The sequence below is a fragment of the Cryptomeria japonica genome, chromosome 9 (assembly GCF_030272615.1).
Source record: "Cryptomeria japonica chromosome 9, Sugi_1.0, whole genome shotgun sequence".
NCBI lineage: Eukaryota > Viridiplantae > Streptophyta > Pinopsida > Cupressales > Cupressaceae > Cryptomeria > Cryptomeria japonica.
The window spans coordinates 136,903,751-136,929,341 of record NC_081413.1 but is presented as its reverse complement, the minus strand read 5'-3'; positions in this window follow the sequence as shown (position 1 = coordinate 136,929,341).

Here is a 25,591-nt window from a genome sequence, read left to right as displayed (position 1 = left end):
GCAAGATATAAATCTATAACTATTACTTTGCTATTATCTTATTATATTTATTCACCATAGACTCCAGCAATATCATATTTTTGCTTTTGATAATATCCAGAAAAAAAAAAAATCAGAGTGTTAAATATATAGAAATTCCATCTAAATCCTATTTTCATAAAACAAATGGACAACAAAAAAAAATACATTATTCATCTCTGTGAATGAAAATATAAATAAACTTCTTTCACTGTTTTTTTTAATATACATAATAACAAATATGTATATATATATAAATATACATATATATATATATATATAAATATATATATATATATAATATATATTTATATATTTAAAAAAAAATTTATAACAAAAAAAAAATTTGTGCGGAGGGTTTCAGCCGGGGCCGAGCACACTATGCAATGCATAGTGGCCGACGACCGAGTGCACTGTGCAATGCACAGTGGCCGGTTGCCGAGCGCACTGTACAATGCACAGTGGCCGGCAGCCGAGCGCACTGTGCATGGCACAGTGGCCGGCGGGCCAAGCTCACTGTACACTGCACAGTGGTCGGTGGTCGTGCGCACTGTGTTATACACAATGGCTGGCGGTCGAGCCCACTGTGCTTTGCACAGTGGAGATTTCGGTGGCGCCGACCTCCACCATTCCGCCTCCTCCCTGCATTCGCCATCTCTTGCGTTCGCTCGACCCGTCTGCCACCATGGCCACCCTGCGGGGTAATGGGGTTAGAAAAAAAATAATAAACTTTAAAAAAAAAAAGAAACCCTAGCTCGGTTAGAGCTAGGGTAGAGGGAAAGTAAATAAGATTAAGTTTATTTAAAAAAAAAAAAAATGACAAAGAAGTAATTTTAAAGTGTAATTTTAAATTAGGTTTTTCATGATAATTATTTATTAGTAGTGGGATATTATATTTAAAATTAGTTAGGGTTTCAAATTAGTTAGACGGGGAATTTTTAATTTCATTTAATTATTTTAGAACTAACTAATTGTGGAGCCTTAGATTAAATAGAAGGGGAAAATTAATTCCTTGATAACTAAAATTGATTTTTGGAAAGGTAATTTTCCTCATCGAATAATGTCATTTAGAAAACTAATTTGACACTTTAATCCATTAATTTAATTAATGATTTAAAATGAAATTTAGAGAATATGGCTTTATGGGAGATCAATTTTTATCTTTGTCTACCCATTTAAAATGAGTTAATAAATTATAATAACGACTTTATTTGATGAGAAAATAAATTAAAACATTTAGTTTCCGCAAATGAATTTTAATTAAGTTCGATACTTTGTTAGTATCAGAGTTAGTTCAATTTTTGTTCGGACAACATGTTATCACATGTCGTGAAAGTAAACTTGGTTAATTAACTAGTCGTTTTTAAAAAAAAAATTAAAAAAAAAAATCGTTCCGTTTTTGCCCTAAATTTTGGGCATGACAGTACACTCATTTGGATCTTGGAGAGGAGAGAAACAAGGGAGGAGAAACAAAGGCATCATGGAAGCATCTTAGGGAGACTCTTCTCCTCTTTTCTATTTTGTTCATGTTTCATTTATGATTTTAAATCTCTTTTGGTATGTATTGGAATGGTTTTAATTCATTTGTTTTGGGTTTTATGGTTGAAACTAACATACTAACATTTGAACCTTGTCTTGTGGCCTGTCCTCTTTTCCATGCATGACTTTGGTGAATGTGACATGAATCAAACACTAAAAAGTGAATTTATTTAACTAATCTTTTGAACTTGCAGGTTTTCACGCACAAGTTGTGCAAATTAGCACTTTTTTCACTCGTTGTAGCACTTTTGTGCTTTTTTTAGTGCTTTTGTAACTGGAATTTTGCTTAAAGACTCTTTGTTTTTAGTGTAGCACTTCTATTAAAATTTTGAGTTCTTTCATTTTGATTTAGTATTTTTGTTGCTTAGAATAGCACTTTTGTTTTAGTCTAGCGCTTTTGCTCTTTGTTCTAGCACTACTGTATTTTTACTAGTTTAGCACTTTTGTAATAGAAAGAGAGCTAATTTTTGTAACCTCAAAGAAACTTCTAGGCTTTTGAGCCCACCATTTGGACTAATATTTTGAGAGTTTTGCAGGGTGAACATTTTGTGTAGGTTTTGAAGGAGGTAAGTTTTGTTATAATTTTTCTTTTTTTTATAAAGGGACTAAAATGATCCTCATTTTCATTTTGGTGTAAAGCTAAAAAGAACTCCATTTTCATTTTGGTGTTTAAAATGAATTCCATTTTCATTTTGGTGTTTAAAACGAACTCCATTTTATTTTTGGTGTTTAAAACAAACTCCATTTTCATTTTGGTGTTTAAAACGAACCTCATTTTCACTTTGATGTTTAAAATGAACCTCATTTTTCATTTTGGAATTTAAAAGGAACCTCACTTCTTGTTTTTGCTACAAAGGCTACATGACTTTATTTTGTTGACCAGGTTCAAATTTTAGGTTTTTCTTAAAAGGTTAAAAATATTTGCAAATTGTTGTTTAAAAAAATAACTCATTTTGCTATCTTGGATAAAAATATCCCTATGATTGTTGGAGAAACATCTCCAAGTAGCATTTAGACAATATTGCAATGATTGGATAAAGAGAACAAGTGTTTATTGTGATTCAGAAGTGATAGGCATATACTCTCCCCTTAATTGGGTGATAAAAAAGCCAAACTCACTATTTTACTTGCTTTCTTTTATTTCATGAAAAAAGATAAATCCTTTAGTAGGCTCCTCCCGAGAAGCCCTTAAGGCTGATGAGAGGGGAATGACCTAAGTGACAATGACTCAAGCCAAGTAATTCCAAGCCACTATAAGTAAATGTGTTTGTCAATGAAATTTGTAAGTGATGAGTGCTGCATGCTGTCATAATGGCATCATGTACTTTTACGTACTTTTAAGTACGTATAAATTTGGAGAGTGTAACCTCTACAAGCTGGGAGACCTCTGTAATAGAAAAAAAAATGTTGTTGATTATGACCACTAAAACAGAACCCTCATTATACACTATAGAAATAGAGGCTACACCGAGTCAACTATCCAAACATTTGTGATATCACAAGTGCAAGGGTGGGGAAGAATCTTCCCCCAAGACACTCACCATATATCTCCCATGAAGATCCAATTAAGGAGCAATTCTCTTTGGTTCACATTCTAGACAAAGGCAAAAAAGTGGTGGTACCTTAGGGTGTGGCAGGGATGTTTGAGTTGATGGAGTATCAAGTGTGGGCTTTTGATATTCAAAATGACCTTTTTGGCAATAGTAGAGTATCTAATTTGTCTTTCATTTGTTCAAAATCTTTGAAAACAAAAGGGGATCTGAAAATATCCTTGAGTAGATTTGAAAATATACTCAACATACATCAATAGTTATCAAGAGAAGAGAAGTGTTTCTATGTGATTGTGTTCTTACTGTGTCTTCTTGTCAAAAAGATTATCAAAACAAAATAAAACAAACAATTTCACACATTCTTTGAAAAAACACTCATGCTTCATGTTTTGAAATCTCTCAAACATGCCAAGAAGCCAATCTATCAAAAACCAAAAGAAGAAAAGTGCAAAGAAAATCCAAAAGAAAAGAAGCTTCTTGTATAAAAATCGTAAGCTTTTGTTAAAGCATCACACTTTCATCCATCAATATCATAATTTTTGTCATGGTTTTACTATTGGCATTGTATTGTCATTGATGTCAACCAATATAGGAGATTGATGAGCAGTACCATGATTGATACATACTAGAAGTGATGTCTTCGATGTCACCTAGCTTTGCAGGTCACCGGTAAGGAAGAGAGTATCATCCAACACATTAGAGTCATTGATACACAAGTTAGTGTTGACTTGTGTTGAAGACATGGACAAGAGGCTGGTATGATATAACAATTGGTATATGATGACATTTGTAAGAGAGAAAGATGTTGGGATGTTGATTGTGATGAAGAGGCGAAAAGTTAAAAAAATCACATCAACACCGGAGGTGAAGTATGTTCAGGTCACCAGTATGTTGTTGGATGTTAATTTGCAGGACTCCCACTAAATAATTTTGTAGTCACCAAATGACGTGATGACTGATAGTGAGTATGTCCAACTAGATCAAATGTGCATGTTTGAAGATATGCATGATCAAATAGGGAAGCCATTTGTGCAATATCGGATGTAGATGACAAGGATCCACTCCCATCGGTAAGTAGAGCTTATCTCCTATTATGCATGGAATCCATCATAGTTCTCTGAGATAAGACAAGAGTTAAAGGCAGGTGTTTGAAATCTCACATGGGATCAATCGATGAAACACTAAGTTGCCTGAGGTGCATGTGATCAATGATATGCACTGGATCAACCGAGTAGACATGATGAGTTTTCGGTACAAAAATTGAAGGACATGTTTGTCACTTTGACAAACCAATTGATAGGTGAACTAGTCTATTAATGAAGAAGGCAAGTTGGAACAACTACAGACAGAGAATGTTGTCAGAATGAAGATGAAGTTTGGTGCCACCGGTATGCATGGTATCTTACCAGTATACATGCAAAAGATACTACAGGTATAGATGTCAACTGGTAAGATGACAAAGTGCAGATGCAGAAGGTGCCCATCTATTGAAGATGTGCATGAGGAAGTTTGGCAAGAGTGTTGACTGGTTTATATGTTCCACTAGGAGAGAAGCAAAGTTCTAGGGAAAAGACAGACCGGTTAGTATATAACTGGTAGGGTGTGTGAACTAGTAGATGAACCCGGTTGTATGCTACTATTTGGCAACCAAGTTAGACCAATATAGTGAGCCAAGGTGGATGTCGATAAAGGTGCCATGTGAAGGTGATGTGGCATGCATGCATAGGTTAGTGTTGTATGTCAGTAAGGTCATTGGTGGTGAGTCTAACATTAAATAGCAATTGCAAAGCTCCAGGAAGGATTGCAGAGGATTGTGGCTTGAGATAAAGGAAATGACATAGATCCTAGATAGACTAATATAGAAGATAGAAGTGTGTAAATGAGACCACATCATTCACACGATTGACCAGGCACAAGGCTGAAAATCATTCTACAGAAGGCTAAAGATAGAAGACATGAATTGCAAGGTAAACAGAATGGTGATGCTCATTGATGGAGTGTTGGTCATCGATCAAGGACATAAGATCTAATTGGATATGATGTGCCATGATGATTAGAGATCAGATCAGATGCATATTCAGTGCATGGTGGAAACCCTAGTGTGCCAATATTCAAACTCATGTTTACGCAGGAAAATATAGATATAAGAGTGTGAGCCAAAGATGTAGATGTTGCTACTACATGAGAGAGTGAGACTAGGAAAGATAGCCATCTAGGAAAATGCCCAACATCAATCAAAGAGGATACTGAGTGTGTGGGAAAGAAAGAACCAGTTTGAAGAGTTCAACCATCTAGAGTGAGGCAACAGGTAGACTATTATTTAGTCTGACAAGAGATGTACACCAATGGTGATTGAACCAACAGAGAAGAGCCATAGAAGATTGCAGTGAAGAGCCAATAAACTAAGAACCGACAATAATTAGATAGTAGACAACTAACTGAGTGAAGAACATTGGTGGTGGCTAGCAATAGTGTGTAAGAGAGGAAGGAGAACCATAAGAGAATTGGATAGAGGAGGACCAGTGGAGAGATTTGCTAAGAGTTACAAAGTTCTTTTTTAACAAGGATATTACTTTTGTACCTGATATATGTTTATAGTAGATCATTGAGTTGGAGCTCGGTGCGCTAAAATCAATAGTTGATGCTCCTTGGGTTGGTGCCCTAAAGCAGATGTGGTACTCCTTGGGTTGGTGCCCTAAATATTGTAACTGAGGTTTTCATTGTGAGGCAGGAATGGAGTAGTAGTCTCCAGAAGCATTTCTCATTGAGGGTTTTCCCATCTTAGGTTTTTTTCGTACATCTAGTGTTATGAGATGTCCCTTTTATGTGTGGTTTCATTTGTGTTATCTTTCCATCTAACTGGTATGTCTGCCTTATGTTAGATCTCTTAACCAGTATACACGGATAGGATAGAAAAGGGAAATGTTTTGGAAATCACTAATTTACCCCCCTCTTGGTGACATCTAGTGATCGACAATTGGTATCAGAGCCTGGGTTCCCAGTTGATAAGCTTTCTCTAGCTTGGGTAGATTTTGGTATTTTAACACAATGGCCTATTTTGTGTCAATCCCTACTCCTATGTTTCAATGGTTCAAATTTTTTTGTTTGGAGTTTTAGGATGGAAGTCTTCCAATCCTCTTTAGGGTTTGATGTGTGGATATCGGTTGCCCTAGTAAAGTCAGTCCTCCCACCGATTCAGAAGTAGAAAGAAGATATTGGTGTAATGTTATACCAATGAAGACTATACTATGTGGGTTATCTGATGAGGTCTCCTCACAAGTGGATAAATGTAAATTGGCAAAGAGCTTGTGGAATAGATTAAAGACGCTCTATGAAAATGAGCCTACCACTACAGAACCAGTTTGTGAAGACAAGATGAGAAATACAACACATGTCTACAGATGATGAAGGCAGATCTGTTAGCATCTGTAGCAGTGATGAAGAAGGAACCCACCTCTTCATGTCTCAAGAATCAGAAGATGAGAGACACACATCATAGAATGATCATGTAGATCACTCCTACTAGAAATATTTGTTCGGTAGTGATAGTGAAGGTGAAGAAGAAGATGAAGCAAAAGTTGATCTTGAAGGTGAACTTGTAAGCGCACTCAAAGAACTTAGTAGAGTGAGGAATGAATACAAGTTATTCAAGAATGTTGTAGTTGTGGAACAAAACCAGTTGATTAGATGCCTTGAAGAATCTGAGAAATGTATCTCAAAGTTGAAGAGTCAATGTGAAGACACCAAGGAGTGTCAGTGTAATGATCTAGCATATGAACTTGAGGCCAAAGAAAAAGATTTTCAAAATCTAGAAGGAAATGCAGAGAATATTCAAAAAGACCTTGAGAAGTGTCAGGATGAGTTCAGGGTGAGAATCCAGTTTGATGGCAGCAGTGATGGCTTCGAAAAAATGTTGAAGAAGGAAAAGCATTCCAAGGATACTAGAGGATTAGGAAGTGGTATTGGTGAATGCTCCACCAACATGAATGTCCCCCACAATGATATTATGTTTGTCTCCTAAAATGGAGATAACAAGGGACAAACCTTCATTATTCGGAATTCTCCCTAGAAGAAGGTTGATCTAACCACAACCAGTGAGGACATGATGCTAAGGATGAAGACTAGTGCTGCAAGAAGGAGAAACAGTATAGATCCCAAAGGAAAAGGAAAGATAGGAGAAGGCAGCTTCACCGAAAGAAAGGATAGAAGGAGACAACATAGAAGACCTCCTACCGATAGAAGACACGGAAATGCTATTGCCCAGAAGACAAAGCAAGTGTTGGAAAAGAAGGGATCAAATGGAAGAACTGCAGAGTATGGAAATCCAAGATCCATCCCTAAAGAAGAAGAAATGGAAATGCTAAACTGGTAAGATCTCCTCATGCATGGAAGAATAAATTTGTAAGTCATATGCCTTCATTTACCAACTACTACTTCTCTTGCAAAGATTAGGGTCATAGGGCAGATGAATGTAGAAATAAGATTGTTGTCTATCCAAGAAGTAATACATATGACCATAGTATGTCAACTTGTAGAAACATGCATAGATCTTCTCCTATGCATAATAAGAAGAGCATTTCTTGCCTCAATAATTACAAATTATGCATGTTATAATTGCAATGGATTTGGGCATAGAAGTCATGAATGCAGGAACAGGAAAGTTCAGTCACATGAAAACTAGTATAGCAGCTATGCTCAATATGGAAATGGATATAGAGTATATGGAAGTTAGATACCTATATGGAGCCAAAGGAAAAATGTCCCTGCAAGATCAAGAGATCCACTGGTTCCAGTAACTAGTTACAATAGCATGACCAAAAGAATATGGTTAAACCAGTTTGACAGAAGGTCCCCCAACCATGTGTAGGGCATGAACACAGTTTGCTTCTATAGCAATGCTTCCGATAGTAATAATGAATCTGATAGAATAAGGATCAATCAAAAAAATAAGGAAAGACCTGCTCCCAAGTCTGAAAATGGGAAGAAGAATGAGACCAAGCAGGTTTGGAGGAAGAAGGAAGAGAGTAGGAGCATGGATCAACATTTTGCATTCAATGCACAAGTGATATGTCCTAAGGCTTAAAGTAGATGTAGGACCTTAGGGGGAGTAATAAATTGATAAGATCATTCACCCCCATGCTTGATCAGGACAAAGGAAAAGACAGGATGCTGCCGGTAAGAAAGAAGAAAATAAGATGGCATGTGTGTACTGGCCGCCTTGATTGCACACCTACAGATGAGAGATAGATCACTACTGCATGTGTCAATGGATGGAAAATTCACAATTGGGATCAAAAACAAATTGTCTCAAGAAGATAGGAGTCAGAGGAAGGTGCTCTGGTAGAAACAATGGACCAGTGGAAGAAACTGGTATGTGCAGTATAGTACCGGTATGAATACTAATTGGTAGTATAGGTTATGTAAGACAACGAGATCCAAGATCATTGCATTAGCCCGGTAGCATGGATTGAGGATTTTATGTCTTAGGTGGTGTTTATGAAGACCTAAATGATATATGTTGGCCCGGTTGTTGACTATGTATGCATGTATCTTTTATGGGCTAACCAGATTGATTTATGGCATGATGGTGAAATTTTATGGCATTGTGTACACCTACGATCATGTCATATGTTGTGGTGGAAATTTTAGAGCTGATAGACCATCAGATTGATCACATATACACAGCTCAAACATTATAAAGGGAAAGTTGGCTCGAACTTAGAACCTAACAGACAAATGAAAACCTGAGATGTATGACTCAGGGCGAGTTCACAACCATGTTTTTTGTTTCGTATTAGACTTGCTAGACATAGGGGGAGATCAAGTGCTTATGATGTATAACCAGAATGCTTGAACTAATGGGTGTACTAACAACATCAACTGTAGAAGGAAATTGTTGTAGGAATACCCAAGAGAATTTCATGATTATAGGTATCTACTCTCCCAATTGGTAGCACTCATTGTAAAATCACATTTGTTTCTTAAGAACAATTGGTATTAGATGGGAGTGTTGCAGTTTGATTGGAAGGTATGTTGTATTCTCTAACACATGTGCCTTCAATTGGTTTCAGACTTGTATATACATATGTTTCCAGTTTTCATATGCATTTGGTTGTTGAGCAATTGGTGTCAGTTGGTAGTTGAAACCTCCTTCTCAAGTGTTGTGAATTGAGAAGATGCAATGTGTAATGGTCAAAGGAGGAGAGAAACCCTGTCAGTTTCATTCACCATTGTTGTCAAAGGGGGAGAGAGATTTTGTAGTATGCTGCATACTACATGTGTGAGAATTCATGGATCACACAAATGGGGAGAGAGAATATGTAGTATGTCGGATACTACATGTGTTGACATCAATACCAAAGGGGGAGATTGTTGGCATTGTGTTGTCATTGATGTCAATTGGTATGGGAGATTGATGAGCAGTACCATCATTGATACATATCGGAAGTGATGTATTCAATTTCACCTAACTTTGCAGGTCACTGGTAAAGAAGAGAGTGTCATACAACACATTGGAGTCACCGGTACACAAGTTAGTGTTGACTTGTGTTGAAGAAATGGATAGGAGACCATATGATATAACAACCGATATATGATGACATTTGTAAGAGAGCAAGATATTTGGATGTTGATTGTGATGAAGAGGCATAATGTTATAAAAATCACATCAACACCAAAGGTGAAGTATTCTCAGGACACCGGTATGGTGTTGGATGTTAATTTGCAGGACTACCACTAGATAATGTTGTATTCACCAAACGAAGAGATGACTAACAATGAGTATGTCCAACTGGATCACATGTGCCTATTTGAAGATATGCATGCTCAAATAGGGAAGTCATTGGTGCAATGTTGGATATAGATGACAAGGATCCACACCCACCGGTAAGTGGAGATTATCTCCTATTATGCATGGAATGCATCATAGTTCTTTGAGATAAGACAAAAGAGTTAAAGGCATGTGTTTGAAGGCTCACGCCAGATCAACTAGTGAAACACTAAGTTGATTGAGGTGCATGTGATCAGTTATATGCATCAGATCAGTCAGGTGGACATGATGAGTTGTTAATATAGAGATTGAAGGATATGTTTGTCACTTTGACAAACCAATTGATAGGTGAACTAGTCTATTGATGAAGAAGGCAAGTTGGAATAGCTACAGATAGAGAATGTTACTAGAATGAAGATGAAGTTTGGTGCCATTGATATGCATGGTATCTTACCAATATACATGCAAATGATACTACTGGTATAGATGTCAACCGGTAAGCTGACAAAGTGTAGATGAAAAAGGTTCCCACCTATTGAAGATATACATGAGGAAGGTTGGCAAGAGTGCTAACTAGTTTAGGTGTTCCACTAGAAGAGAAGCAAAGTGCCAGGGAAAAGACAAACCGGTTAGGGTATAACTGACAGGGTGTGTGAACCAGTAGATGAACCTGGTTGTATGGTACAGGTTGGTGACCAAGTTGGACTGACATAGTGAGCCATGGTGGATGTAGAAAAAGGTGCCATGTGAAGGTGATGTGGCATGCATGCACAGGTCAGTGTGGTGTCTCAGTAAGGTCATTGGCAGTTAGTCCAACATTAAATGGCAACTGTGAAGCTTGAGGAAGGATGGTAGAGGAATGCAGCTTGAGATCAAGGAAATGACAACGATCTTAGATAGACTAATCTAGTAGATCAAAGTGGGTAAACAAGACCACATCATGCATGTGATTGACCAGACATAAGGCCGAATATCAGGCTACAAAGGGCTAAAGATAGAAGACATGAATTGCAAGGTAAACATAATGGTGATGCTCATTGATGGAGTATTGGTCATAGATCAAGGACATAAGATCTGATCAGATATGATGTGCCATGATGATCATAGATCAAATTAGATGCAGATTCAGTGCATGGCAGAAACCCTAGTGTGCCAATATTCAAACTCATGTTTAGGTAGGAAAATCTGGATATAAGAGTGTGAGCCAAAGATGTAGATGTTATTGTTGCATGACATAGTGAGGCTAGGAAAGACAACCAACCATTCAAGTGTCTAACATCAATCAAAGAGGAGGCTAAGTGTGTGAGAGAGAAAGAATTAGTTTGAAGAGTTCAACCTGCCAGAGTGAGGCACCTGGCAGACTGTTATTTAGTCTAATAGAGGTGTGCACCGGTGGTGATTGAACTGATAGAGAAGAGCCACAAAATATTATAGGGAAGAACTGGTAAGATGAGAACCAACAACAATCAGATAGCAGACAGCTAACTGAGTGAAAAAGACTGGTGGTGGCTAGAAATAGTGTGTAAGAGAGGAAGGAGAACCGACAAAGAATTGGATAGAGGATAATGAGTGGATATATTTGCATAAGAGTTACAAAGTTCTTTTGTAACAAGGATATTAATTTTTTACTTGATATATGTTTATAGTAGATCATTGAGTTGGATCTCAGTGCAGGGGTTGGTGCTCCTTAGATTGGTGCCCTAAAGCAGAAGTGGTACTCCTTAGGTTTGTGCCCTAAATATTGTAATTGAGGTTTTCATTATGAGGCTGGATTGGTGTTGTACTCTCCATCAGCATTTCTCACCAAGTTTTTTCCCATCTTGGTTTTTCCTTGTACATCTAGTGTTATCTTTCCATCTAACTGGTATGTCTTCTTTATGTTAGATTTATTAATCGATATACACACACAGGATAGAATAGGGAAATGTCTTGGAAATCACTGATTCACCCCCCTCTCAGTGACATCTAGTGTTCAACATTTACAGATGAATTTGAACTAGAACCACTTGCATCTCAAGATTTCTTTAAAATAAGAGCTTTGTCATATCATCACAATCACAGTCAACACATTCTCCCATCATACATTCTACAACCTACAATCATCTATTAGAATTTTTCAAGCAGCAATGCATTTTCATCTTCCAAATCTTTCCAAAATCAAACTTCACTATCATAGATCATCTTCCACATTTTCTTCCATCTTTCTCACTTGAAAATTATTTTCAAAGTCACTTCGCAAATTCATAGTCCCTAAGTAGAAATTCCAAGGTTCACAATCATTCCAACAACATCAAAAATCCATTCCTTTCAACATACAAAGGTCTTACCTTTAGTTATTTCAAGATATTCCTAATCGTACCAACAAAATTACTCTATAGTGTGTCTCTACATCTAGGATAAATCATCCTAAGAGACATTACTAAGAATCTAGAGAGGTTAAAACAATATTGTGAGTGCATCCTCTCAAAAGCTAGGTAGCTTGTGATTTGTAAGAATACACCTTGCTACACCTCATCTCTAAATTGTTGAAATACTAGAGAAGAAATTCTAAAGAGGACTTTGTTGATACCCAACCTTTAGTGTAGGAGATCAAGAATCCAAAAAATACTTCAAACTCATCATCATCATCATATCATCTTTGAACTAAAAAGAGGATCAACCACCCACTTTGCACCCACCCCACTTCCACAAATGCACGCTTCAAACACGGCTAGGACTAGGTCTCAAAGTTAGAGAAAACCTCAAAATAAAATATGGGAAGAGGAAGAAGAGGGCATTAACCCCTTTTCTGAAAGAGAAGGCCCAAATACTCCTACACAAGCACAAATAGAGGAAGCCACTAGTAACCCCAGATTTAACAGACTCTTTGAGGAAATTCTTAGAGGAAATGATGACGCCCATTTCCTAAGACTTACTGAAGAGGGCACAAAACTCCCAACAGACTTTGATGTGTCACAACTTAAGGATGTACAAGAACAATCCCAACATAGCCATCGGCAAGAAAAAAATCAAAACAATAGAAGGGCACAAAATACCCACAACTATGATGATAACTATCAACAAGGGGATATCTCGCCTCCTCCCACATAAATGGATTTGTTGAGACAATAGATGCAAGACGTCTCCCAACAAGTACACTTAGGAAGGTCACAAAATCAATATTCTCTTGAATATATCTTTCCATATCCATTAGATAGGAACATGATCATGCCTCCTTTGCCAAGCAATTTCAAAACACCAAAATTTGACAAATACAAGGGAAAGGAGATCCAAGGGACCATGTAAGATAATTTTACTTTGCATGCTTAGAGGTGGCATATGATGAAATATATCTAATGCACCTCATCCCTCAAAGTTTAGGCAGATCGACCATGCAATGGTTTTCATGTTTTCCAAGAGGAATATGAATATTTGAGGACCTAGTACAAAAAAAATTTCACTCATCATGTGCATAACATAGAATGAGATGTCTTCATGGCTGATCTATGCACTACAAAACAAAATAATGGAAACTTATTCTAGGAATTCTAACAAAAATGGAGACACATTTCTAGTATATGTTCCTTCCCCATTCCAAAAGAACAATTAGTTGAAATTTTCATTTCAAACTTAAGTGAAGAAATGGAATTCTACTTAGACATCAAATGTTCAGACACTTTCAAAGACATGATAGCCCAGGGCTTAAAATTGAGAAAGCCCTTATCAAAAAGGGACTTGTCAAAATCTAAAAAGACAATAAGGATGGTCCACGACCAGCCTACAATAGTGACAAACCAAAGTTTTGGCCCAAGAACAAAAATATTGTTAATGATGGTGTTGTAGATGCATGAATAGTCAAAATTTCCCAACTGATAGTCAAAATTGCAGGACAAGCAGATAATCGCAACAAACCCACTATCAACCAAGGTAATCCCCAAAACAATCAAAGAAATCAAACTCCTAACATGCAACAAGAGGCACCTAAAAATAGGTACCCCACCTAAAAACCCAATCGCACATACACACCCTTGGGAGAACCTCTTGAAAAGATATTACGACAACTCATATCTTCTGATCTCATCACAATGCCTAAAATGTCAAATTTTGAACCACATATTAAACCTTCATGGTGGAGAGAAAATGAGTATAGTTAATTTCATAAGGGAATAGGACACAAAACAAATAGTTGCCATCGGTTAAAAGATATTGTTCGAGACCTTGTTGATCGAGGTGACATAGAGGTCGATGGCCATAATGCAAAAAATTCCTATATAGATCATACCATGTTCAAAAATACACTCCCATCATATGAGAAAGGAGGTCCCTTTCATAAAGGTAACAACCAAGATAACATGACAACTATACACGTGCACCATATACCTATATAATTAATAACCTTTATGATGCCAATGAACAAGTTGCAACCATTACAATCAAAGGCAAAGATCCTACCTGCAACCTTGTTACTCACCACAGTAAAATTACCATACAAGGAGTACCATCATGAGAGAAATATGTTACCAAAAAATATAGCCTTATGGATCAATTGGATAAGACACAACACTCATTTCCATACTAGAGATTTTGTGTCTATCACCCTCACATAAAACTATCTTGCACCAAGCTCTCCAAGAAGCATTAGTTCCATCCAACCTCAATATAGATCAATTTCAAGCCATGGTTGGAAGTCTCAAATCATCACCATGTCTCACTTTTGCTAAGAATGATGATTTGTCCTTTCAACAACCACATAATGCCCCTCTACACATTAAGGGATTCATACATAAACACAAGATCAAGAGAGTCTTGATTGATAATGGAGTTGGCCTTAACACTTGTATCTTATAGTTAATCATAGCATTAGGATATGTAGTAGAAATAGTTGATGCCAGAAAGAGGATCACCATCAAAGCCTATGATAATGCATAACGCTCCTTTAAAGGGTGTGTTACTCTACCAATCAAGGTGGGACCTATGGTGAAGAATATGGTTTGTCAAGTCCTAGACCTCCCTCTTCAATATAATCTCCTATTAGTCAGACCATGAATCCATGCCATGCAAGCAATACCATCTACCTACCATCAATGCATAAAATTTCCACATAATGGAGTAGAGATTACTATCCTTGGTGATGCCATCCCATTCACCTTTTGCAACAATATAAGGAATCAACTAGATATCATAGTACCTAGCAATAGAGAAGCCACCACATCATCATCCTACACCCACCCAACTTCTCTCACCAGTACACTTATCCCTTTACCCAAGCAAGAGAAGCTGAAAATGAAAGTAAAGGATGAAGGCCCAGGAGAGTATAATATTAGTCAACTTTTTTGTGCTACCCAACTACCCATCTCACCTAGGACTCATGGCAAACCACAAATGTCACTCAGGGCACTTGTTGCAGCCAATACTGATACACTTAATGGATTCATCCCAGGAGGATCACAAGAACAAGAAACTATTGATGAAGCCTTGATAGGATGGATCTACATAGACTCTTGGGTAAAAGCACAAAGTTGTGTCACACTTTTATAAAGGAAATGACCAATGTTGATTCAATTTTTTAAATTGAATCAATAGAAAGTGAAATATATGTTTTGAATTTTGAAATAATGTAAACTAATAAAATGTATGCTTTTATGTGTATTTTAGTTCATAATTTTTTAAAAAATAAAAAATTATTTGAATATACTTTCTTACAAAGTAAACTCTATAATTTAGTTATTGATAAAATGCTAAAATTGAAGTTACATGAGGTGTCACACTTTATATAGTAAATTTTATCTTTTTTTCTTCAATTTTTTTGTGTATATTGATAACTTGAAACTTTAGTGAAAAAATATAATTTTAACTATTTTTTTATGTATAATATATATTTTTCAATAAATTGAAAGAGTTGTGTGTACTGAAATATAACTCTATCCATTCAACATCACCTTTTTTCTTAATTATTTATCCAAATTAGAAAAGGATTATATCATCCTGACATAGACTCTTTTCTCTAGTGCATTTAGTTTTTTCAATTTTTTTTAATAAATTTACTATTTTTCCTTTACAAGATAATCAACCTCATATTTTAGTGTTGATGACCTACTTTCAATAAAAATAAAATATAAAATATAAAAACTAATTAAAATATTAAAGGATATATATTTTGGAAAATTCACTTATAGATCTATAAAAGGGTATGTTTACATTTCAAAATAGATATTATTTATAAGAGTAGGAGTTGTTGAAACATCGACTTTAAGAAAAATGATAATTAGACCCAAAGTGGTATAAAATATACATTTTGTAAACAATTCCAATTGGAAAAGTTGTGACCCATATATAAGATAGCTATAATGAATCTCTATAGACCATATGTTTGACCAAAATTAATTTTTAGATAGAATTACTTAAATTCACTTGTGCTGATAAGTTGGCCTGAAACATGACACAATTTTGTGCTTTTACACTCTTCTGATAGAGCTAGACAACAAATCAAGATCCCTATAGAGAGGTATGGTAAAGGTTTTACCATGATGCAAAAGATGGGCTATGATGGCTATACTGCATTGGGATCCCACAAACAAGGTGTAAAAGAGCCATTGTAACCCTTGTTACAACTAAGGGATAAAATTGGACTTAGATTCAGCTTTGGTTCAGGAGGCTCTTCTAAGCTCAAGATTACAAGCAAACAAAATAAGACAACTTCCAAATTCATCCCTTCCAAATACAGGATAGTGTCTATTGCAGATCAACCTACAAGATCAGAAAATCCTAGTCATAAAAGCACTTCTCAATTGAAGTCCACACATACAACAAGTAAGAAAAAGAGTTATGTTGCATTCTAAACCATCACTCCATGGATAGAACTCTTGTCCACTTCAGACACCTAAGAAACATCAACAACCCCGTCAAATAAAACCCCAACAACAGTTTTTGACAAATCTTTCACATCGGTCGACATATTTATAACATATAGTGACACAGTTCTACCAATTGACTTCCACACAGATTCACATGAATATAAATGGGTTTCTTTGGCTTCACATAAATCTGAAGAGGATTCTCTTGATACTCTTGTAGATAAAGGAATTCAAGGAGGCACATGGATCAAAACCTTTTGGGATTCAGATCCAGAAGATACTTCAAGAATAGATAGGTCACCTCCCAAGCCCGATTACAAAGAGGATAGTACCGATGATGACTTGGATTCCTCCATACTTACCCTAATGGACACATCCTATGACCTCAATCTCATTGATGAATCCATACCAATTATCCACCCCAAACCCATTGATTAGAATTAGCAAGGTCCCCCACACCTTGACACCTTCCAAAATGATGAGGCGATCATAGAATTTCTTTAATTATGGGATAACATACCAAGAAGGGATCACAAGGCGAGATTCACTATTTTACTTAATAGTGTGTCTTACTTTGGAGAGAATGCCAAAGCTTTCAGTTGCAAAAATATTACGATCAAAACTTTTGGATCCAAAAAAAGTAAAAACAATGGACACATCCAAAGGTTAAAACCTCTCTAAGGCACCTAAAGATGGAAGGTTTGACATTCTCCCCTTCAACACTAATAAGGAGAGAATGTCTATTCTCATAAAAGAAACAAAGGAATTTAATCTGGAGGCATCAAAAAATCCACACATAATAAATCTAGTAGAATCATTGACTCTAGTTGAAGATCCTAATTTTATCAATTTTTTCAAGAAGAGATAGATCAATTTTGTATGGTCCTATGTAGACATGCCAAGGATCGATCCAGAGATAGTAATGCATCATTTAATAGTAGCAGAAGGAGAAAAACTAGTCAAACAAAAAATCTGAAAGATGCATCCTTAGATTGCATTGTTACTAAAATCAGAACTTAAAAAGCTATTAGATGTGAGTTTCATAAGACCAATTGATTATGCAGAATGGATGTCCAACATTGTACTAGTGGAAAAACCAAGTGGGGGCATCCATATATGTATGCATTTTATAAATCTAAACAAAGCATTTCCTAAGGAAGAATTCTCTCTTCCAAAAATTGATATTATCATGGACCTCACAAAAGGACATATAATGCTATCACTCATGGATGGATTTTTAGGATACAACCAGATCAAGATCGCCATAGAGGATCAACACAAAACAACTTTTACATGCCCATGGGGTACATACTATTGGAATGTGATGCCATTCTATCTCAAGAATGCAAAAGTTACATATCAATGGGCAATGACTACTAGTTTCCATGACATGATGCATACACTAATGAAAGACTATTTGGATGATTTACAAGCTAAATTAATTAACAAGGGAGGGTAACCTTTTCGTGGTGGAGAGAAATATAATGTACACCTAAATTTGAAGAAGTGTGTTTTTGGAGTAATCTCTAAGAAGCTCCTAGGATACATTGTCTCAAATAAAGGAATTGAGGTTGATCCTGCAAAGGTAAAATCAATCATGAAAATGCTACCTCCTAAGAAAATTAGTCAATTAAGGACATTACAACAAAGGCTACAATCAATCTGGCACTTCATTGCATAATTGGTTGATAAATGTCATCCCTTCACACATCTGCTCCATAATAATTTCTACTTTAGATGGGAAGAGAATTTCCAGCAAGCATTCCAGTAGCTTAAGGACTACCTGATGATGCAACCATTACTGACACCACCATCTCTAGAAAGGCCCTTGTTATTATACATATAAACTATAGCTACGGCCTTAGGAGTATTACTAGCACAACATAATGTAGAAGGAAAAGAATGTGCAGTGTACTACATCTCTAGGACACTAGTAGGGTATGAACTCAATTATACCCCTATTGAACGAGCTTGTCTAGCAATGATTTTAGTAGCCACTAAACTAAGACACTACCTGCTAACACATAAGATACAACTCATTGCCAAAATAGATCCACTCAAGTACCTACTCAGTAAAGTAGCACTAATAGGCCATTTGGCAAAGTGGGTTATGCTTCTTAGCGAATTTGACATAGAGTATGTGGACCGAAAAGCAATCAAAGGGCAAGTCATTGTAGGTCAATTGGCTAAAGTGCCACTCATAGGAGACCATTTTCTCATCTCAAATTTTCCAGATGAGGAAATATTCATAGTCATGTCAGGACAACAATGGAAGCTATATTTTGATGGATCATACACTAGACATGGTTTAGGAGATGATATTCTTTTTATCACACATCAAGGCGACAACATTACCAAGTCATACACACTCACATTTCCTTGTACACACAACATATCATAGTATGAATATTTGATCACCGGACTAAGAATGGTCATACAATGGAACTTAAAGGATCTATAGGTCTATGTCAATTCACAACTGGTCATTCGATAGATCAATGATGAATACCAAACTAAGGATGAAAAGATCATGTCGTACAAGAAAATAGTTGATAGCTTCAAAGAATTATTTATAGCTATCACTTTTGATTATATTCCTTGAGATAAAAAATGAGCTATAGATGCAATGGATACAATAGCCTCTCTCCTCGATCTTCCATAGAATTCAACACACTATGAGTTCTTAGTTGAATAACTTTGGATCCCCGCTTATGATATCCCAGACTCTAGGATGGTATGTCAACTCATCGATCCTAATTCCCCATGGTATTGTGAGTTCTATGCTTATCTACACAACCAAATCCTTCCACCACACCAATCAAATAATCAACAAAAAAACTTCCTATGCTAATCTTCCCTATACCAATGAGGTCTCAATGGTACTCTCCTCTGATGTTTATGTTAGGAAAATGGTGTCTCAATCTTGCATTTACATGAGGTTACTATTTATAGTAAATGTTCATTTGAACATGAAATGGTGTGAAATTCTCCCAAAAGCTTCTAGTTCATTAGATAAGCATGCCCACAAAGTTTCATCACAAGATCACAACTATTTTTGAAGATATTAAAGTTTCCATTTTGGAGGGGTACAATTAAAGGCTTAAAGTAAATTTAGGGGACTTTAGACCCTCCAAAATTCCCTTAAAAGTGGGAATAAACAACATAGAATTTTACAAAGCAATAGATTACTTTATAAGCTTTTTGACGCTTCAAACGGTTCATCAATCAGACACACAGTTCACAAGTTGTGGCCTCCGAAAGTGTGTACTCTTGAAATAGGAAATATAATTTGCATTGAACACATAAATGAGTTGTAAAAGGAGGGACACATGTTGATGTGTGTTTTAACATGTCATAGGGAATCTAGATTGGAGGTAAGGTTGGCTATAGTTTATTGGGTGGTTTTAGCCTGTGGTTTTGTAATACCGTTTGATGGTTTCTTGTATTGTATGTCCTTTATATGAGGTGCATGAGATAGAGATTGTGTGTAAGATTATTATGGATATTGAGTTACCTCTGAATCTCTGATTTGTGGTACTCCTGTGAAGAGCTTTCTTTGCAAGTATATTGTAATGTATTTTTGATTGCTGAATAATATATTGGGCAGCTTTTGGAGTGTGATATTTTTCAACTAAAAGGGTTTTCCCCACGTAAATCATTGTGTTGTGGTATGGATATTATTTATGATTATTTATGTTAAGTTTCTTTAATTGTTGTCATGATCTGTAAGGTTTTTTGCATTAACCTCCTCTCAAGGTTAGTTTAGGAATTTGTTCTGCTACTTAACTTCCTTATAATTTAGAGAAAGGTAAGGTGACTACAACTTTAGAAGAAGTACATGTAGGTATTTGTGGGGTTCATTCAAGTGGACCTTCATTGGGTAAAAATATCATGAGGGCAGGATACTATTGGCCCTCCATGGAAAAGGACTCCTACTACTTTGTTAGAAAATGCAAAAAAGTGCCAGGTTCACAAAGACCTCATACATGCACCTATGCAAGAACTGCAACCCATCACAACACCATGCCCCTTTTATTAGTGGGGCCTTGACCTTGTGGGTAAAATATATCCATCTTCATCCAATGGTCACAAATTCATCATACCACCACATAATACTTCAACAAGTGGATTGAAGTCGTTCCACTTACCCAAGTAACTAGAAAGAAGATCACTTTATTTATCTTAAACTACATCATCTGTTGGTACGATATACCCATGTCCATCATCATAGATAATGATATTCCTTTCAAAAATCAAGATGTTTGTGAACTCTGTGAGAAGTTTCATAACGAACACCATTTCTCCACCCCATATTACCCACACAGAAATGGTCAAGTTGAGGCCTCCAACAATAATATCCTAAGAATATTAAAGAAGAAAGTTAATGATGTCGGTCATGATTGGCACATTTTTCTGAATCCTCCACTATGGGCATATCAAACTAGCATGCAAACTCCTATAGGTGCAACCCCATACTCACTTATATATGGAGTAGAGGACATCCTTCCTATTTAAGTAGAATTACCATCCCTATGGGTTTCCTTTTAAATTTGATTACTATTGAAGAGTACTAAGTCTCACATCTTCAAGACTTGGAACTACTTGATGAGAAGCAATAAGCTGCCTACAATCATAGAGTCAAACCTCATACATTTGAGGTAGATCTTGTTCTTAGAGAAAATCCTTGCAATCAATCAAATAGATAACATCAAGGAAAATTTGAATCTAATTGGCTAGGTCCATATGTCATCACTGTAGTCTTCGGATCTAAGGCATATCAGTTAGCAACTTTAGAAGGGGAACCATTGGAAGATCCAATCAACAACATGCATATCAAAAATTTTGTACATAAGTTGTGCAGATCATCAAGCTCATCAAATCTCCAAAAATACCAAAAACATTAAAAAAAAAGTCTCGAAGAAAGTACAAAAAATAGAAAAATCAAGAAAATAGTAAAGAAAAGTCATTCATCCAAATGGCGAAAACCACTTCGGTGGTGCCTTGGATAAGTATGGTGGTGAAAATCTAGTAAACAGGTGCCATTCGTAAAGGCTGCAACTCCATTGTCTTTTGGAATTGTTGTGATCCCATTCATTTCATTAACTCATCCATCCTATCTATCATGACTTGTTAGTGGTTTCTAATCAAGGTTATTACCTCTTGTGTCCTGCATCATTCTTTCACACTGATACCTAACTAGGGTCAACTCTTGTAACCTAATGATGGGAGTGGACTCTAAATATTGGTGATTCATTGAGTTATTCATTCGAAAATATCCTGAAATAATCCAAAAACATTCATCAAATCTCAGAAAAGATCAAAAACATTCAAAAAATGTCCTAAAGACCAAAAGAAAAAACATTAAAAAACAAGCAAAAAACCAAAAAACATGATAAAATATCAAAATCAATTAAAAAATATACAATACACTTATTCATTGTATATAAACATCAAGCTAGATGCTAAACAACATTTGAGCTACCTAAAGATGACCAACTATCAGATCAACAAAGAAACAAACATCTGAGCAACACATACACAAAACCATCTTAAACAAGGATGCATCCTTCCTTCAAAACAAGACATGGTGACATATCTCTTTGACAAGAAGATACCATTTGGCTGATAGGCATTTGGTCATATCACTTCTTTTTATATCAAGTTCTTATGCCACTCTAGGATATCCACAAGTAATTAGAGTGGCTAGGATGGTTCATGATATCTTTTTCTTTGGTTTTTGTCTGCGGATTGTTCCAATAAAGTTATGGGGGAAAATACTCATGGTGTCTATGTGGGAAGTTCACTAAGCTATGATATCCTATGCAAAAATACAAAGTCATGGATCACTATGGCTTACTGACTACAGTGTATACCTCGACCATATGTATATGAACCAGAATGGAGGGGAACCTTTCTTGTCTGTCATGTTTGTTTATAGGTGCAATGCTCAACCTAGGGTTTTCATACCTCAGCCAAGATCAATACTACCACACTCAATAAGGAAATAAATCATTATTAATAGGCCATGGATGGTCATTTCATCTCATTTTTTTATTTTGCATTTCGTTGCATACCGCTCATCCATTTGCTCATACATTCATTGTACATATGTTTTGTACGCATGCATATAGGATTCAATAGGGTTGCTATGAGAAAGCTAAGACAAATCTCAATGAAGTACTCTGATACACCTCACTCATCTTACATTATCATTTAGGTTCATTTAAATTAGTGAATTTCATCTCCTTATTTAGGATGATTACTATGATCCTATTTCAAATTATTATTCGATTCATTTATCCTTATCATTTCCATATCATTTATCATTTAGTTTATTATATATCATTTATTAACACATCATTTTCATATCATTTATCATTTATCATTTATCATTCATCATCATCAAAATCATATTATCTTTATCATTCCCAACTCATCAAATTATTTTCATTTCTCATATTATCACATTATCCTTATCATTATCCACTTTATCATTTAGTTTATCATATATCATCATATATTTATCACTTTAATCATCCACAAAATCACATTTTCACAACATATATATCATGCATCATCACATCATTTTCATCATTTATCATCACATCATTATATAACATCTATTTTTAACAACAATGAAGGAAAAATGAGAGGGGGGGGTGGCTGAATTAGTTTTCCCAAATAATCAAACTTAACCTTAAACACAAATCAGATTGATTATAGCAACAATAAAGATAAGTGGATACCACAACACACAACACCAATATTTTAACATGGAAAACCCAGTTAAGGGAGAAACTATGGTGGGAACCTACCCACAATAATATGATACTCCATAGTAGTATGTGTAAATATTACAATGGGGAATGCACATGCATTCAGGCTCATTTCCTAGAGCTCACTACTCAAAATATAATAACCCAGAAGGCTACAACCCTCAAGGAAGGTTCACTACCTTACAAGGAAGTCTCACTAACTTACAAAATGTTTGGACAACAATCCAGAATTAAATGAACTACAAGAACAACATCTGCTAATGCCCGATAACAGTTCTAGTTAAGCACATTTGTTTGCTCTGCACCACTTCAATATTTTCTTAATCCCAATGCCAAAAGATGTATTCTCTTGTTCACATTTTTCCACTCTCTAATAATGTAGACACTCCATCGATACCCAAATTACATGACTAAATCATCTATATATAATTCATCAACCTTGACTACAAGGTCAGCCAAACCCTCAACACCTAATTACAAAATTGCATTACACGATACAAAAATCGGTCACCGAACCAATCTAATGATATACATGACATAATATGGACCTAAATTAAATCTCCAAAAATACATCACCACCAAAAATCTCACCAAGATCAACCGCAATACGCTACACCAAGAATACCGCATAGCATGAAGAATATCACCGATTCAACAAAATCACCAAGAAGACACACAAGAATAAATGCAGACCACCAAAAAAATAGATCATGATAAAGAAACACCAGTAAGAGTGTTAAAACCATCTGCAATAGCTACACCAACACCACTTATCAAATCTTCATTGATCAACATCTGAAACTTGAGAACACTCAAAAAACAACAACTCAGACTAGAAAGATAACTTGTGGAGTACCAAATCATGATCCATCTGAAATGTAGATACACTTTAACATCCAAAACAATATCCCAAAATCTGAGTTCAAAATCTGATCACAACAGAATATACCCAAGGAAATACCAAACTATGCAAAGCACTGATAAAAAAAACCAAAGTACAAACTGGATCATATAATATAATCAATTAAACTTCTAGATTACTGAAACCAATACAAAAGGACATAATGATACTAGAAATACTCCAATCACCAAACTATGAAACCAGTAAACTCTACAATCATCAGAGTAATAAATCATGGGAATATGTTGACATCAATGACAACAATATTTCCTAGTAGCAAAAATGTCCAACAATCTCCCCCTTTGGCATTGATGGCAACATATGGATGTGAGAAACAATCAATGCAAAGAAAGAAGATATCTCCAACAAACTCCCCCTAAGATCAGGTAGATAAAATAGTTTTTCACATGCTTTCTCTCCCTCTTTGACATCAATGACAAAGGTCCTCAAAACATAAAACCAAACTTTGCTCCTTTGTCAAAAAAATTATGATTCTCCCCCTTAAACATATTACCAACCATAAATAGACTACTCCACCAAAGGAGCAACATCAACTCATCAATCTAGACAAGAAGATAAGACTGTGAAGTCCACCCGATTGGTGCAACTCAATGCATCTAGTTCCCATCAGGAGGGGTAGATACCCCTAACTTGTCTCTCAAATAGACAAATGTATTTGCAAGCAAGGGCTTAGTAAAAATATCAGAAATTTATTCCTTTGTAGAAACATATTCCAACTTCACTTCCTCTTCACTAATTTTTTCTATCAAGAAATTATACTTGATTGATACATGTTTATCCTTTGGTGTTACACCAGGCTCTTTGACATATTAATAGCACTAAATTTATCACAATATATGATAGTAGGCTCATCATAGATAACTTTGATATTCTTCAAAATTTGTTTCATACAAACTACCTAAGTGCAGTTACTAGTAGCAGCAATGTACTCAACTTGAATAGTAGATAGGGATACTAAATATTGTTTCTTACTTGCCCATGAAACCAATTTCTTACCCAAAAAGTATGCACCACCGGAGGTACATTTTCAGTCATCAACATCACCAACCCAATCAACATCAGTGTAAGCACATAACATGAAATCATCATTATTCGGATACCACAAACCATAATCCACAGTCTCTTTCAAGTATTTGAATATCCTCTTTATAGAAGTGACATGACTCTCTTTCAGATTAGCTTGA